Here is a 14,444-nt window from a genome sequence, read left to right as displayed (position 1 = left end):
CAAGGTTAATCATTGCAATAACAACAGAAAGAACAGAGAAGTGCAGTTCACAGCAACATCAGCACACCTTTGTGATGAATCTCTGTGCGTCATCCATATCCTTGCAACTTGAGACTTAGCTAAAAGAACACAACAGGGACCTGCACAGGGTGAAGAATGTGGTTATAGCAGTGAACAGTATCCATAGCAACAACCATGTTCATCATCATGAAATCCACATGAACAGGACACTAATGGCCTACCTACATATATAAGTTAATATCTGCTGGGGGAAATCAGAGGAGGAAATAATGAAACTATTGGGACCTGCTGGTCCAGAATCATTACACGTTTAGTGGATACACAGGGCACCTGAACATTTGTGTCACACAGCTATACACATCATTTTCAGTGGTACACTGGGGTTGGTTAGCACTGCCACCTCACAGCTTGAAGGTTCCTGGTTTGAATCCCGGTTCAGACGTAGCGGGCCTTTCTGTGTGGAGTCTGCATGTTCTCCCCCGTGCATGTGTGGGTTCCCTCCGGGTACTCCAGCTTCCTCCCACAGTCCAAAGACATGCTCGTTAGGTTCATTGGTATCTCTAAAGTTGCCTGTAGGTGTGGATGTGAGCTTGAAAGGTTGTCTGTCTCTTTGTGTCAGCCCTGTGATTGGCTGGTGATCTGTCAAAGGTGTAACTCCGCCTCTCTCATTCTTACTCCACACCTGAACCACACCAGGGGGGTACACCACGAAGCAGGAGTTGAGGTTATCGAGGTAACTTCAGGGTTAACTCCGAGTTTTCAGTACTACGAAGGTGGTTCACTTCTTACTGGGGTAAATCACCATGGTAACTTATGCTGAACACCTAACCTGCTCCGGAGCAGGTTATGTTGGAGATAAGAGATTAACCTGAACTCATCACCACCTACTGACCAATCAGGTCTCTTGATTTAGGAGCTCTGTGAGCAGACCGCGAGAGGGAGGAGGGCATTTACTAGTGCTACTTCCACTGTCCGCTACTGGCAAAGGATTGAAGAGACAGTGTTCTTCAAGCTGAGGTGGAGAATTATGTCCTTTACTTGTAAACGTGTTTTTTATTTGACTCAGTGGTCTCTTGACGCCTCAGCAGGATGCCAGTTTGATGAAGTAAAGTTGATAGATGTTCAGATCATTGAAACATGTTAGCTATAGCAACTGAACATTAGCTCTTGCATCACTCAGTTACTCTTTAAAGCATCAACGTTTCCTTTTATGCTTTGATCCAGATGTTTGTTGTTGCCTTCGACTTCACAGATGTTTTACCTCAGACATTTAAAGTGAGACCCACAAACACACAGAATGACTTTACTTTCTTGGCGATCTGATCCAAATGTTGTTATATAACTTAATATGATTTATTATAATAATATAGCTGATGTATTATGCTATCAAATGTGATTAGACAATGTTGCTTTGATTGTTCCGCATGTTGCATTTTTAAATGTATCACATAAACATTTGCATAATTCCAGGACTCTGGAGGGATGCTTGTTATTTACAGCCTCCATATCAATGCATAATTATACCCACAATGCATTTCAGCTGATGCAACACAGACCCAATCACTGCCTGTCAATTACCTCTCCACTTTTACTTATTCCTCTTTTAGTGGCTTTAGGATGCGATTCGTCTCTGTGCTCTCGGAGCGCCTCTGGCTCCCGGTTATCAGTCAGTTATTCTCTAATCTCTCCGTCCAGGAGCAGCCTTGGTCTGACTCCATATGGCAGAGTGCTCAGGTGGCATCTGGCCCTTTATCACAGCACAGATCCCTGGCCAGGTTACACACTCACACACAGCAGGAAGACACACACATGCAAACAGAGAAAGTGCAGACTGCAGCAGCAGGACCTGCACTCCTGCAGGCCAGATTACCCCCTGCGTGATGAGTAGACACATGCAGTACGACATATACATGGACACTAACGTGCACGGGAACAAAAACACGGAGGATGTACAAGGGAAACATGAGCATACATGCACAGTGTCAGAAAACTGGCACAAACACATGTAGAAGAGTATTACACGTTACCAACACTTCAGTATGTAAGCTGTTATAGTTTGTTGTATTTTGTTACATTTATTGAATTATTGCAAAACCCACAAAGGCACAAACTAGTTCTAACTGTAATCAAGATGTAAGTCGCTGAGCGAGCACACCAGCACAGATTTAAACATTCTGACTACAGGATCCTGAGTCGTGCTCAGTCAGTTCACAATCTGCCTTCACACTCTCCTGCAGCTCCGTCTCTGTCTCTCCTCCGCCATCAAAGGTTTATCTTTGCATTTTTTGGAGGGGCGTACAGCTGTTGGAAGTCGAGTGCTGTCTACTGATGTCACCTCTGTCACTTTGAGCGGCTCCACATTGTTCTTTCAAAGTGATGCAGGTCTCTTCATGTCTCGCTTGGAAGTCACTTCCTTTGTCAGTGCTTTGACACTCGTTTTGGCGAGGTATAATTTCTTTCTGCCTTTTTTTAATTTATGCAAAACACCTGTTTGTATTTTTCATGACAAGCAGTGCTGATCATGACTGGCCTCTCTCATAACCAGTCATCTTGATGTGCCCAAATCATAAAAAACTACCTTTGATTAAAACTTGAATTGGCTACCTGAATTACATTTTGAAAGTATTGAACAAAAAAATGCCAAAGCACCTCCCCATAACACATGTGCACCGCCTCCTCACTACTAGCACAGCACGTCGCTGTCATTGCTAACTGTATCCAAGTACCTTAGTCTGCCATTCTTGTGGGACTAGCTTGTTAGCTTGTGGAAGACCCCGCTCGCGTGTGATGAGTACATGGGTTAGAGTGCACACAGGCAGAGAGAAAAGTATTACATTTTGTGAGCATTTGATTTTTAATAGCTGTAAAATTGGATGTTAAAAGAATTCCAATAAACTGTGTTACAATTGAAGTGTAAAAAAAATCTAAATTTGCCATTTTACAGGTTCCATGCCTTTATGTTCTTTAACCCTGAGCCGTTTCCAAGCTACCAACCAAACAACAAGTTAGCAAAACGATATTGAATTTATTGGAAACTTCTTTCAAACATATGAAAAAGTACAACCTGGACGGGCTTGAGGGTAGAATAACATCTTTAGCACAGTTTGTGAACTTTAATAATTAATCTCTTTGATTATATTATAAAAAAGAAACTCAAATCACAGATCTTTTTATGAAAAATTCACTCTTAATTTCACTCTGAAAACGAGAGTAAATCGATATCTTTTAGTGCACAAAACCTATTATCAGGAAACACTTCATCAGTGTTAGTTTCACCGTATTACATTTTGAGTCTGGGATCATGTGATTAGCTGAAGAGCTGCCTTTAAATCCACATCCTCTTAAACCTCAACAGGCTGACATAAATATTTCCTCCAAGGCGTTGGCTCGTATTTACCATCAATCTCCTGCAGCCTGGTCCGACCCGTCACACTGACTGCTTCCTGTAATGGATGGGACAGCAGCTGAATCATCCAGCGGTCTAATGTATTATCAATTACTTGATTTGTGCCCGCTCTCTCGGTCAGATGCACTGATACAGTGTGGGCTGACGGTGAAAGCTCCTTTGTTCAGGCTGTCGATAGAGCTCAGCTGGAGGCCAAAGTGGCATCACTAATCTGCGTAATGTATGTGCTGAGAGAGGACAGGAGACGCAGTGTGTGAGGGCAGCTCATTCATCAGACGCAATAATCTACTGGATTATCAATAAGTTGATTGCTGACTGGCCTGAGCCAAATCTATTGATACAGCAGACTGTTTGGCTCTAATGTCTAATGAAGGGGCAGTCTGTGTGTGTGTGTGTGTGTGTGTGTGTGTGTGTGTGTGTGTTTTGCCACTTTTAAGCAGCTGAACAAGTTGTAAACTCAACATTTAGTATATTTTCCCTTTAAATAGTTATTGAGGTGTATGTGTCATTAAACTTTTAAACATGCAGCTGTCACGAACCGGCTCAAGGTCGAGAGGTCCCGGGGTTCGGATCCCGGATGAGCCCTCGTTTTGTCACCATCCGGCTCAAAGTCAGTGACAAAAAAAGGGAATCACACATGAAATACCGTTTAAACAATATTAATTTATTGTAAAAGTAGATAAAATAAACATAATTATGTAAGGTGGATAGGTCAGTCATGAATGCAGTGTATGGATGACTTTAGTGTTGAATGCAAACAAAACACAGAACAAACCAAACCAGCTGGTGGAGGCCTGGAAGGAAGAGAGGAGAGATAGACATTAGAGTGACTGCCACTTAAATAAGCTGAGGGCCAATTAACTCAGGTGCAGGCAATTTCCTGATGTCCTTCCCGACTCTGCCTATTGGCTCCTGAACCCGGAAGTCAACCAAACCGATAGCAGGCAGCGAGGGCAGGACGTCACTCAGACACCAAGCTGCATAAGCCTTTTACATCGTTCTATTTAAATTCCTTCCATTTCAAAGGTTTCGTTGGCATGAAACCTTCAGGAGCATTAAGGTACAAAAATATACAAAACAGTGATACTGGCAATAACATAACATAAAAATATATAATACAAAAATACGCAAAAGGCAATTCACCTTGTGTCTTAGATTTGGCGGGTTAGGTTGCTGGTTTCCCTTGAAATTCTCTGCATGTTTGGCAGCAACAAAGCAACTAATTCACTTCAATAAGGCAACACAAATATATGTTCCAGGAGACACATATAGAGGTACATATCAGCAGTTATACAAACATACATTAGCATTTATATCAGGGTAAATAGGCTACAGAAGGCCGCTTTCAAAGACGACATCTCTTTGAGCTGTAAGGATTCTTGTATCTGCAGAATAAGACGTATAAACTATCATTTCAGCCTTTTCTCCACTCACACATGAAAGCTATTAGAATAAGCAGTTAAAGCAGCGATCTGTGTATCTTTCTCTGTCAATCAACATGGAAACGATCACTTTGCTCAGCTTTCCCCACCAGGGAAAAAAAAGCAAAAAGAAAAAGATGGAATGGGGGAAAAGAAATCCCTCATTCATGAATTCATTTCGACCATATCTCCCTCCGCCTGAGCGGTTCATATCCCGACTTAATGTGGTCTCATGCATACGAGGGGCTGAGGCTGTTAAATGCAAAGGAAGCTGCAAAATGGAAGATACGGTGAGAGTCATTCACAGCCTCAATCAGGAGGAGAAAGAGGACTTTGGGAAATTTGGGAAAGAAGCATTTTGAGAGAAAAACAAGGAGAAATGGTTTGAAAGTGACAGAATGAATGTCTGAGGAATTGAATGGTTGATACGTTTAAATCGCAACCCTTTAGACCTGCTGTCAGTATTAATGTATGACACTGAAATGATTCAGAAAATGAGGACTCACAGCTGAATCTCACACTTATTTCACTCTCTAAATGTTATCTAATCCGTTTCTCTGCGTGAGCTCGAGCTGCGAGCTGTCAGGTTCATCTGCCCGGCGAGGGTTCACATCATGAGCATGACAGACTGTCACTTTAAGAGCTCCGTCGCCCATTGTCCCAGTGGTTTTGTCAAAATGTTGACAGCTGGAGAGCAAACACCTGCAAAGATAAATCATAAATCACTTTGGGTTTTAAAACGAAGCCAGAAAGTTAGAAAACTGTGAGACAATGTTGGAAACTTCCTGAGTAATAGAAGTCAGACACTGTCTATTATATATAATTTATTAGAGTGCAGAATCACTGAGGTGGAAAGACTCTATTTGACCTTTTTTTAATCCACTGTGGGTTTCTCTGCTTAAAGGTTTAATAGCAACTTTCCAATTCTCCTTCAGCTCTGCACCATCAGGATCTGTCACTGAGGCATATGTACACACTGTAACCATGAGTTATTCATGAATAAGAAGTTTATTCTGACTTTACTTAAACATTAAATGACATTGGCCCAAAAGAACAATCTTAAATGTCTAACCACTGATATTCCTCTTTGGAAGTAGAACGAGGAAAGTAAACCCATTACTCCGCCAAATTAAAGGAGCTCTCCCTTTATCTTATAGGCTAGGCTGGAAGAAGCCTTTCGGATGAGAGGTGAAACGTCTTCAAGTCCAGTTGCTTGGCCCCTTACCTGGGGGCGGAGATTAGCGTGTCGACACGAGTTAGTGTTCCCATCAATGCCGATTGTAGCCGAGGCGATAATTACCCGGGTCTACTGCAGAGTCATTTGACCCGGGTCTGAATGCAGATTGCAGCCTTTCCTATTAAGCAAAAAAGCCGGGTGTTAGCGGGTGGGAAAGTGGCTTAAGTCCATTTATGTTCTCAGCTGAATCGAACCGGACCATGGTTCATTTGGAAACGGACCGAGTCCCGTCCTTTACTCTGGACCACGGTTGGTTGGTTTGGTCCGCACCAGAGTTTGAATACGTGTTCTCAATTGTCTAAAGTAAAAGAAAGTCTGGATCAAAGCTGTCAGGTGTGAAAGCACTCTTACATAAGGTCAGTTGCTCACCAGATGTAAGACTCAGATAGTCAACAAGAAACATCGGTTTGAGGACTTCTGGTTTCACAGCATATTGGCCGTCACTCTTTTACTTTCTTTTACTGGCGCTTGAAGTGAACATATTCGGTTTGGTAACTTGATATAGCTTAGGTGACGTCTAGGAGACAGCTAATGGTACTCATCTGTCACTTAAAGCAGCCCTTCTCTAATTATGCATAACTTCAAGCCTTAATGTTATTGAAAGGGGTTATTTATATACACATTCACTGACGGAGAAATAAGCTACAAAGACCAAGGCTCTTATTCTTTTTGTACCCGGCTGTATAAATAATGGTCGGCCTTGTTGGAGTCTGAATTGACCGGCATTAAATTAACATTCATTTCCACTATTTGCTTTCCAACCTTTCTGAAGTTGTTTCACTTCAGTCATTTGGATGAAAACGTTGCTGCTGCTCCAGCATTTGGCCCTGCAGGCATCCTGACTGTTGGATGAGGTCCTGCATTATTTGACTTTAATGAATAATAGATAGAAGCTGAAGCAGAACAAACTCTATTGTCTTTGACTTTAGAAATATCTAGCATGTCCATTCAATTACAAGGACAAAGCGCTGAAAGTAGGTCTAAAGCAAGAACTCACTGAAGTGTATCAGAACTGTATGATCTTATTTCTCATCATTTTTATTCCCTCAGTCTCTTACATTCTTTACTTCATATCTCAGCGTGCTTCTCTTTTCCTCCTGGCTGTCCAACCTCCAGACTAGTATTTACATATCTCTGATAGTGGGAACACATGGATATATAAAAGGTTATGAGTTATATTCACTGCATCATTTCCGGAAAATAAAACAGATTTAAAATCATTTTTGCATTTTAGCTGACAAGCATATTCAAGGCTGCTTATGTATGTATGATAAATATGATAATTTCAAGTTCACCTCTAATTTCAGTGACGCCCTGAATGATAAGTAAGTGACGGTTCACTAAACCCTGCATGGCAGGCCCGTCAAGCTTTGGATTTTTTAATATGCAGAAGCAAAGCGGTGTGCATGGGCCTGTCGCAGGAGAAACTCTGGCTCTTTCACTGTGGATGAATAGATTTGGGGAAGTTAACACCCACCAAAACTCATTTTTTAAGACATTGTTTTGTTTACCATGCATCTAAACTTTGTCCCTCTTGTACAATTATGTACGTTAGGACCGTTTGTACCGTTTTAAAGTCCAGTGGAGACAGTGGCAGTAAAAATTAAAAGGGCAGCAGCTGCACGTGATGGGGCACTTACATGCTTAAAGACAGTTGCATTTATGATTGAACAGTTTAAAATATTAGATGGCATTTACTGAATTCACACAGTCATATTCCTCTAATGTCACGCTCAGGGTGGGAGGCCCGAATGCTGTCATTAAAGTATGATGTAGTACAGCTGTGTTTCCGGTTTGGAAATTGGGAATCTAGCAAATCATTTTTCTCTTTGTCCCAATCGATCAGCTTCAGAGAAGACAATAGATAGTTAAAATCCACAGGGACATTGGGCCATATTTCAAGATACAATACATAAATATAGTGAAAACATACTCTGATAATGTGGCTCAGGGGTAGAGCGGGTCGTCTTCTAATTGGAAGATTGCTGGTTTGATCAAGGGGCTGCACGGTGGTGCCTCGCAGCTAGAAGGTCACTGGTTCAAACCTCCGGGGTCTCCGGCTTCCTCCCACAGTCCAAAGACATGTTCGTTAGGTTCATTGGTGACTCTAAAATTGCCCGTAGGTGTGGTTGTGAGCGTGAAAGGTTGTCTGTCTATGTGTCAGCCCTGTGATTGACTGGCGACCAGTCCAGGGTCCTTTTGCCCAATGACAGCTGTGATAGGCTCAGCCCCCCGCGACCCTGTAAAGGATAAGCGGTATAGATAATGGGTGGATGGTTTGATCAACAATGCAGTCTACATTTTTGGCAAGATGCTAAACCTCGTTAGACAACAGCTAATGTTAGCATTGAACCACTTACTAGCTAACCCTACCATTGACAATGTAAGACGATACATAATTTGAGCCAATGGTAACGTTAGGATTATTTGAATTATAGTGCTAGCAATGTCGTTGTTTAATCTTGAAACGTGGCCACATGTCCCTCCAGATACTCACCTTTCAGATTTCCTCTCTTCAGAGGAGTTGTTACCTGGTGAACAACACAATGAAGATAGAATAGCATTTTAATTCTCACCCCAAGTGTGAAAAATGGCTGCTGTTTGAATATCAATTGCATGTTTTTATCTATTGCACTGCATCACATTTTCTTCTGAAAAATGCAAATGGAGCAAACCCACAGAAGACAGCGAGCTATTGCTCACTACATTTTGAAGAAGGTGTAATTTTATCAATACAGTCATGAGAGCCTGCTTGTGTACCTCTGTCTAAATCGAGGGCCAATCGTGTAGACCCTTACCCTTACCCTATTTGACGTGCGATTCTGCATAGTCGAGTTTTTGTGTGCTTTGTAAAATAGTTTGCAGAAGCATTTATCAACTTTAAACTTTGAAGGTCGGCTCACTAGAAGCCATCATTCACACTTTCATCTTTCTATCACTGTCCTCGAGTAGATACATTGGAGGCACCATCTGCAGAACTCATTAAGGCCACTGTTTGTTTAGAGGCTGATGAAAGCATTAAGGCAGCAGTGGGGAGAAAATAAGTCAGAAAATGAGAGGAAAAGTGGACGGGCTGGCTGTGTTTATGGAAGAGCGGCAGGCTTTATGAAGGTATTTGGATTGCAGAGAAATGAATATATTTGGCTGGCTGGGTATGATCACCACTCAGACGGGTTGATGAAGCATCAGGGGGAGACAAACAGAGGAGAGGGGAGGACAAACAGTGGCAGAGAGACGGAGGAAATGCAAAGATGCAAAGGAAGTATTTTATTGAATGGTTATATGTTAGAAATGGAGATGGATGGGCGGTGGTGGATCAGCATTTAGAGAATAAACAGCAGATAAAAACAGAGCTGCAGTGTGACTGAAGAAAGTTGTTGGAAGCATTTTTTCTTAACTGTGTTCCCAATGGAGTCAGATGAGAGAAGTTGCATCAAACTCGAGGTCAGATACTGTCTAAGGTGACACGAACATCCTCTTAATGGCAACAATTACAATACTTACAGGGCAGTGGCTGTATTAGTATCATGTTTGTGAATAAAATGTGAATATTAACTCTCTTTTAGCTTCCCAGTGAGCGAAGACGTTCAAAAGTAAGCGTTTTTTCACTGACTATTTGAAGACGTTGATGAAACAGTTATGTTTAGAGAAGGTTTCTGCTTCTGTCACAAGATTCAGCACACATTCACACATATTAATGGAAAGTTTTAAGTCACAGAGCAGCTAAAATGATTACGTGAGCTGTGGACCATGAAACAATGATTGCATACATGGGTGGAACGGGATTCAATCTCACGACAGCTGCATTTCAGTCCAGCACTCTTCATCATCAGCCACCGAGGTCTCCTGAGATGAGTCTGCATGAACTACGTCAGCACCAAGGGGTCGTTCTGCCTTTGTAGCAACGACTGTATGAAGTCAGAGCTGCACAGCCGAACTATCTGCACATGCTCAGTCTTCTTGTTTCTTCTTCTGAATGTGTAAACTGCTCCCTTCAGATGTCTCAAACAGGTGACATCAAACAGCCAATAAAGCGCCGTGTTTTTAATTTTGGTATGAAAAATAAAATGTGTTGAAATTACATCTTTGTGCAGACCGGATTTCACCCGCAGCTGGGACATGATTTTGGAGAACTGCAGCTACAAAACATCACTTTAGTAACCTTTAACCTTTCGACACTGAAATTTACAAATGATCGAAAGGAACAAACAACAACGTGTTTTCTGACACGCTGATGAAAATTGATTGAAATTAGGTCTCAGACGTTCAGACCTGATGTCACCTTGTTTCAAACCAACTTTCAATGTTGAAATCCTGATTGGTGCCCACTGGGTCTGGTTTGGTCTCCACCATCTCTTGATGGAAAATACTGTCTATTAAGGTACCGCACGCTCCTCTATGTTGCTGGACGGATGTGTACATTGAGTTTTTGCCAAAACCACCGGCGGCAAGGCTTTGTATCCTTGCCAAAAACTGGCGCCTATTACCAAACTTTTTTATTTGGCATAGTCACTGTGTCTTGAAAAAATATAGTCAGTGTTAACATTAGTAGTCCCTTTAGAACACCAAACTCCCAGTGAAATTCGACATCATCTTGCACATCCTGAGGACAAAACTCATGCATCACTAGATATTTGTGCCGCCATTGTGCTCAACAGAAGATGCATCAGGGAGACCGTCTACGGCTTAGTTTTTTTAGAGAAGAGAAAATAAAACGGAGCAAAAGGTGACTTTTAGAACATTCATTCAAGCAAACAAGCCGTCTGCCAAAAAAACAGAGGTTTGCAATTTCACATCAGTGCAAGAGAAGCACATTATGAACTGCTTCGGGGTCGGCATTGACACATGCGAGAGCAACAAAGAACCAATATGAGGCAACAGATCTCAGATAATGGGAACAGCAGACAGAAACTGGGAAGATGGGGCCTATCTGTTGTCCCACAACTGGGAGTCGAGGCGGCAACAGAAGTTACTTTGGGAGACATTGTTTTATTTACTCTGACAGCTTTGGCTTTAGTTTCTCTAGAAATATTACAGCAGTGCCAGGTTGTCATATACAGAACCACATACACAGAGAGAGTGTAATGTAAGGGATGTAAGGGAGCACGGAGGGAGCAGACGAGGCGAACAGGAAAAGCTCTGGGAATGTAATAATTCTTTCTCTGCCAGTTACACGATGAGTCTGAGGGAATACTGATGGCGCCTAATTAATTTATACACAAAGAGAGCAGACTCCATGATTGTCAGCACTGAAGGATCCTTGTATGTTTGATTTGGCTGGCACACACCACAAAACAGAGCGATGGTGTTTTTATGATATCAAGCTGGAAGACTTGTAGTTCATAAAATGATTAACTGAATGAATTAAAGTGACAAAAGTGATTTTAATCTGCGACATTCAGTTATTATATGATACAATGTTGGTACTGACGGGTTTGCTTTTCCTCAATCTGCCTTGTCTTTACAACACTCTGACAAGAGGAGTGAACTTTGGTTTCATTTGCCAAAACTTTTTATCTTGTAACCATCAGAAACAACTGAAACTTTTTACAGTTTAACTTGTTTAACTTATAAATGCACATATCTTAAAACAGCTACACAACATTTATTCGAAGCTTAATCCAGAAGACAACTGGACTTGGTTAAAGACGTCTCACGTCTCATCCGAAAGGCTTCACCTCACGTTCATAACTTTTTCAGTTTTCAGATGAGAGGTGAAACAGCTTCAAGAACTTCAACAGGTCCAGTTGTCTTTTGTATTAAGCTTCGAATTACCATGACCTGGATGACTGAGACGCTACACAGACATATAGCAATTTAAAGAGTTAAACGACTGGCAATCTGCTATAAAGGTGCATTAAAGGAGACTGATTATGTTCATTTAAAACTCTATATTTTTACCCTTTGGTTCCTCTGGAGTCACTCTACATGATTCACAGTTCAAATAAATCCCTGTTTATGTTTTTCTGCTCCTCTAAGTAGCCCCCCAGATCGGTCTCTGTCTGAAACGAGCCGTTTTAGCGCCTGTCTCTTTAAGGCCCCTCTCCCTCAACACCCACTTTCTACTGAGTGGACAACTTATCCAAAGCCTGCCATGGGGCATCAGCAGCAACACAAGGCAGCGCTCAACCGCTCTGTGAGCAATGATTGAAACTTAAAGTGATCATCTCAAAGATTTCCTTGTAAATAAATGTCTGTTAAGTCTCTGTCTATCACCGAATGAGGTAACATAATGGTGATTGAGCCTATGGCCCACTGATGGAAGCCTTTGCATTTGCAGTATTACAGACTGGGTGTCTGGTGCGACTTTCGCAGAATAAATCACAAGCAGCGCCCAGCAGTGGTTGGTCTGCCAGAGAGGGTAGGCGGAGCTAAGCGGCTGCTTTTCCGCTCTCTGCAAGTGTTGCGAGTAAACAGTAATCTACTATGGCTGAACAAACAAAGAAAAGATGGATGACTACAGATACAACTTCAACAAGAAGTTAAAATCCAAAGAAGAAGAAACAAACTCGACGCTCAGATGAAGCAAACAGTCTGAAAAGGAAAGCGACCGTCAGCCAGGAAAATCAAGAGTTACAACCGGAGCCAACTGTGGACGTCACACATGCAACACCGTCTGGATATCTGGGACGTGTGCTCCTGCAATCATTTATCACCATAGGTGCCGCCAAAGAGAAGGAAACTGAGAACTTCGGGATTAACACTTTAAAAGTAGTCCTGAGCACAGCAGTCTGAAAACCTTGTAGGTGGTAGATTGGTGTATTCTTGCACTTCATGGGCTTTGTGCTGAGGAAGGATGACTGTATGAAGAAATGCATCACTATCTTACATCAGCTAGTTGAAAACAGTACAAAAAACTTGGAGCCAAATAGTCAGAGCAGTCTGAAGCTTGAGGAAGAACTTTTACATAAGTTTACTATTTTACATTTGTGTATTAGCTTATTATTCAAAACTTTGGCTAAGTTCATTATGGACATCTGATACTGAAATGTTATATAAGACAAAAAGCACAATAGGTCCTCTTGAAAGTAAAGCAATGTTGTCATATGGTTGTTTCTTCTCTACACTCACGGTACCCTCATCATTACTGATTGTACCAGCATGAGTTAATGGCAAAACTTTCCACCCCCAAGCACTGGGAAACCAAGCTTTCAAAGTCCAATTATAGTGCAATGTCACTGATGAGTAATTAACAACAAGCACGCCAATTAAGCCTGAGAGATTACATTTAATTTACTTAATCTGCTCACTGTCAATACAGCTTTCCAGGGAGTCATAGCTGAGAACTTCACAACAAAGGAAACGTATGAAAAGATGGCGACAGTCACACACACTTAGTTTGTTCCCTTGTCTCTTTGGATAATGACTAGAGTTTGGATCAGGTGTGAGAAGAGACATTAAGTGGCCTGTTTAAAGCATGTTGAGGTTTTATGGCTTCGTCTTTGGGATGATTCTCCCTCCTAAACCCTCCCGTGCTCGGCCCTGTGATAGATTGCTCTGTGACAGTTTTAGCCAGAAAAGCTGAGCAATTTTATAGAAAGAGAACAGCAAAGTGCTTCAGTTCCACTTTTACACTCGGCAGACGAGCCTGATAATATTTCTCTGTCTTCCCATGTGCAACGGTAATTTCTCTGGTGAATTACACCTCTTGACCTTTCCCGGCATTAAGAAAGGGCACTTTCACACATAAATAGTGTATGGACTGTTCCTGCAGCCTCTTTATCACCGACAGAACAAAGCAGAGGCAGCATGGGAGTTTCATTACGGGAGGGTTCACCCATGTAGGCTATATTAGTGATTAAATGTAAATTCTCCTCTGGCCTTGAATGTGCTTACCACCAACAATAATACAGCATCTGAATAGAGCCACTGACTCTCAGTGTGTGCTGGAAGACGAACACAAATCCCAGGCTTCAGATAAACATTAGCACATCCAGCTGACTGCTGTTGGTGCATATGAATGAATAAATATGCCTGATTAAAAATATCACTTAACTTGACTTCTGTTGATCAACGAGTTGGGCTGTTCTCATTCACTGATGGCAAATATATAAAGGAAAAGTTATGCACTATAAAACATATATAACCTGCACAATAAAGAGCTAATTCAGAGGTCAGAGCTCAGGCAGATAGAGGATAATGGATTAGACAGACTGATAAAGAATTCATGGTGCAGTTGGGTGGGATGAATGGGTCAAAACTATGCAGGATGTGTGAAACAAAGAGTCAGCATTCAATTATTATTGTAACCTATCGCGTGCCGTAGTTTTGTGTTGTGTTTTCTGTGTGCGTCTCTCTCCTGTGTGCTCCTCAGGTGCTGCTCTCCGTTCACTGCAGGTGATTGAGCTCACCTGGGTCT

Source organism: Semicossyphus pulcher, unplaced genomic scaffold (genome assembly GCF_022749685.1).
Source record: "Semicossyphus pulcher isolate SPU_LCO1_2020_fin unplaced genomic scaffold, fSemPul1.0.p SCAF_10, whole genome shotgun sequence".
NCBI lineage: Eukaryota > Metazoa > Chordata > Actinopteri > Labriformes > Labridae > Semicossyphus > Semicossyphus pulcher.
Note: the sequence above shows the minus strand (reverse complement) of the source record.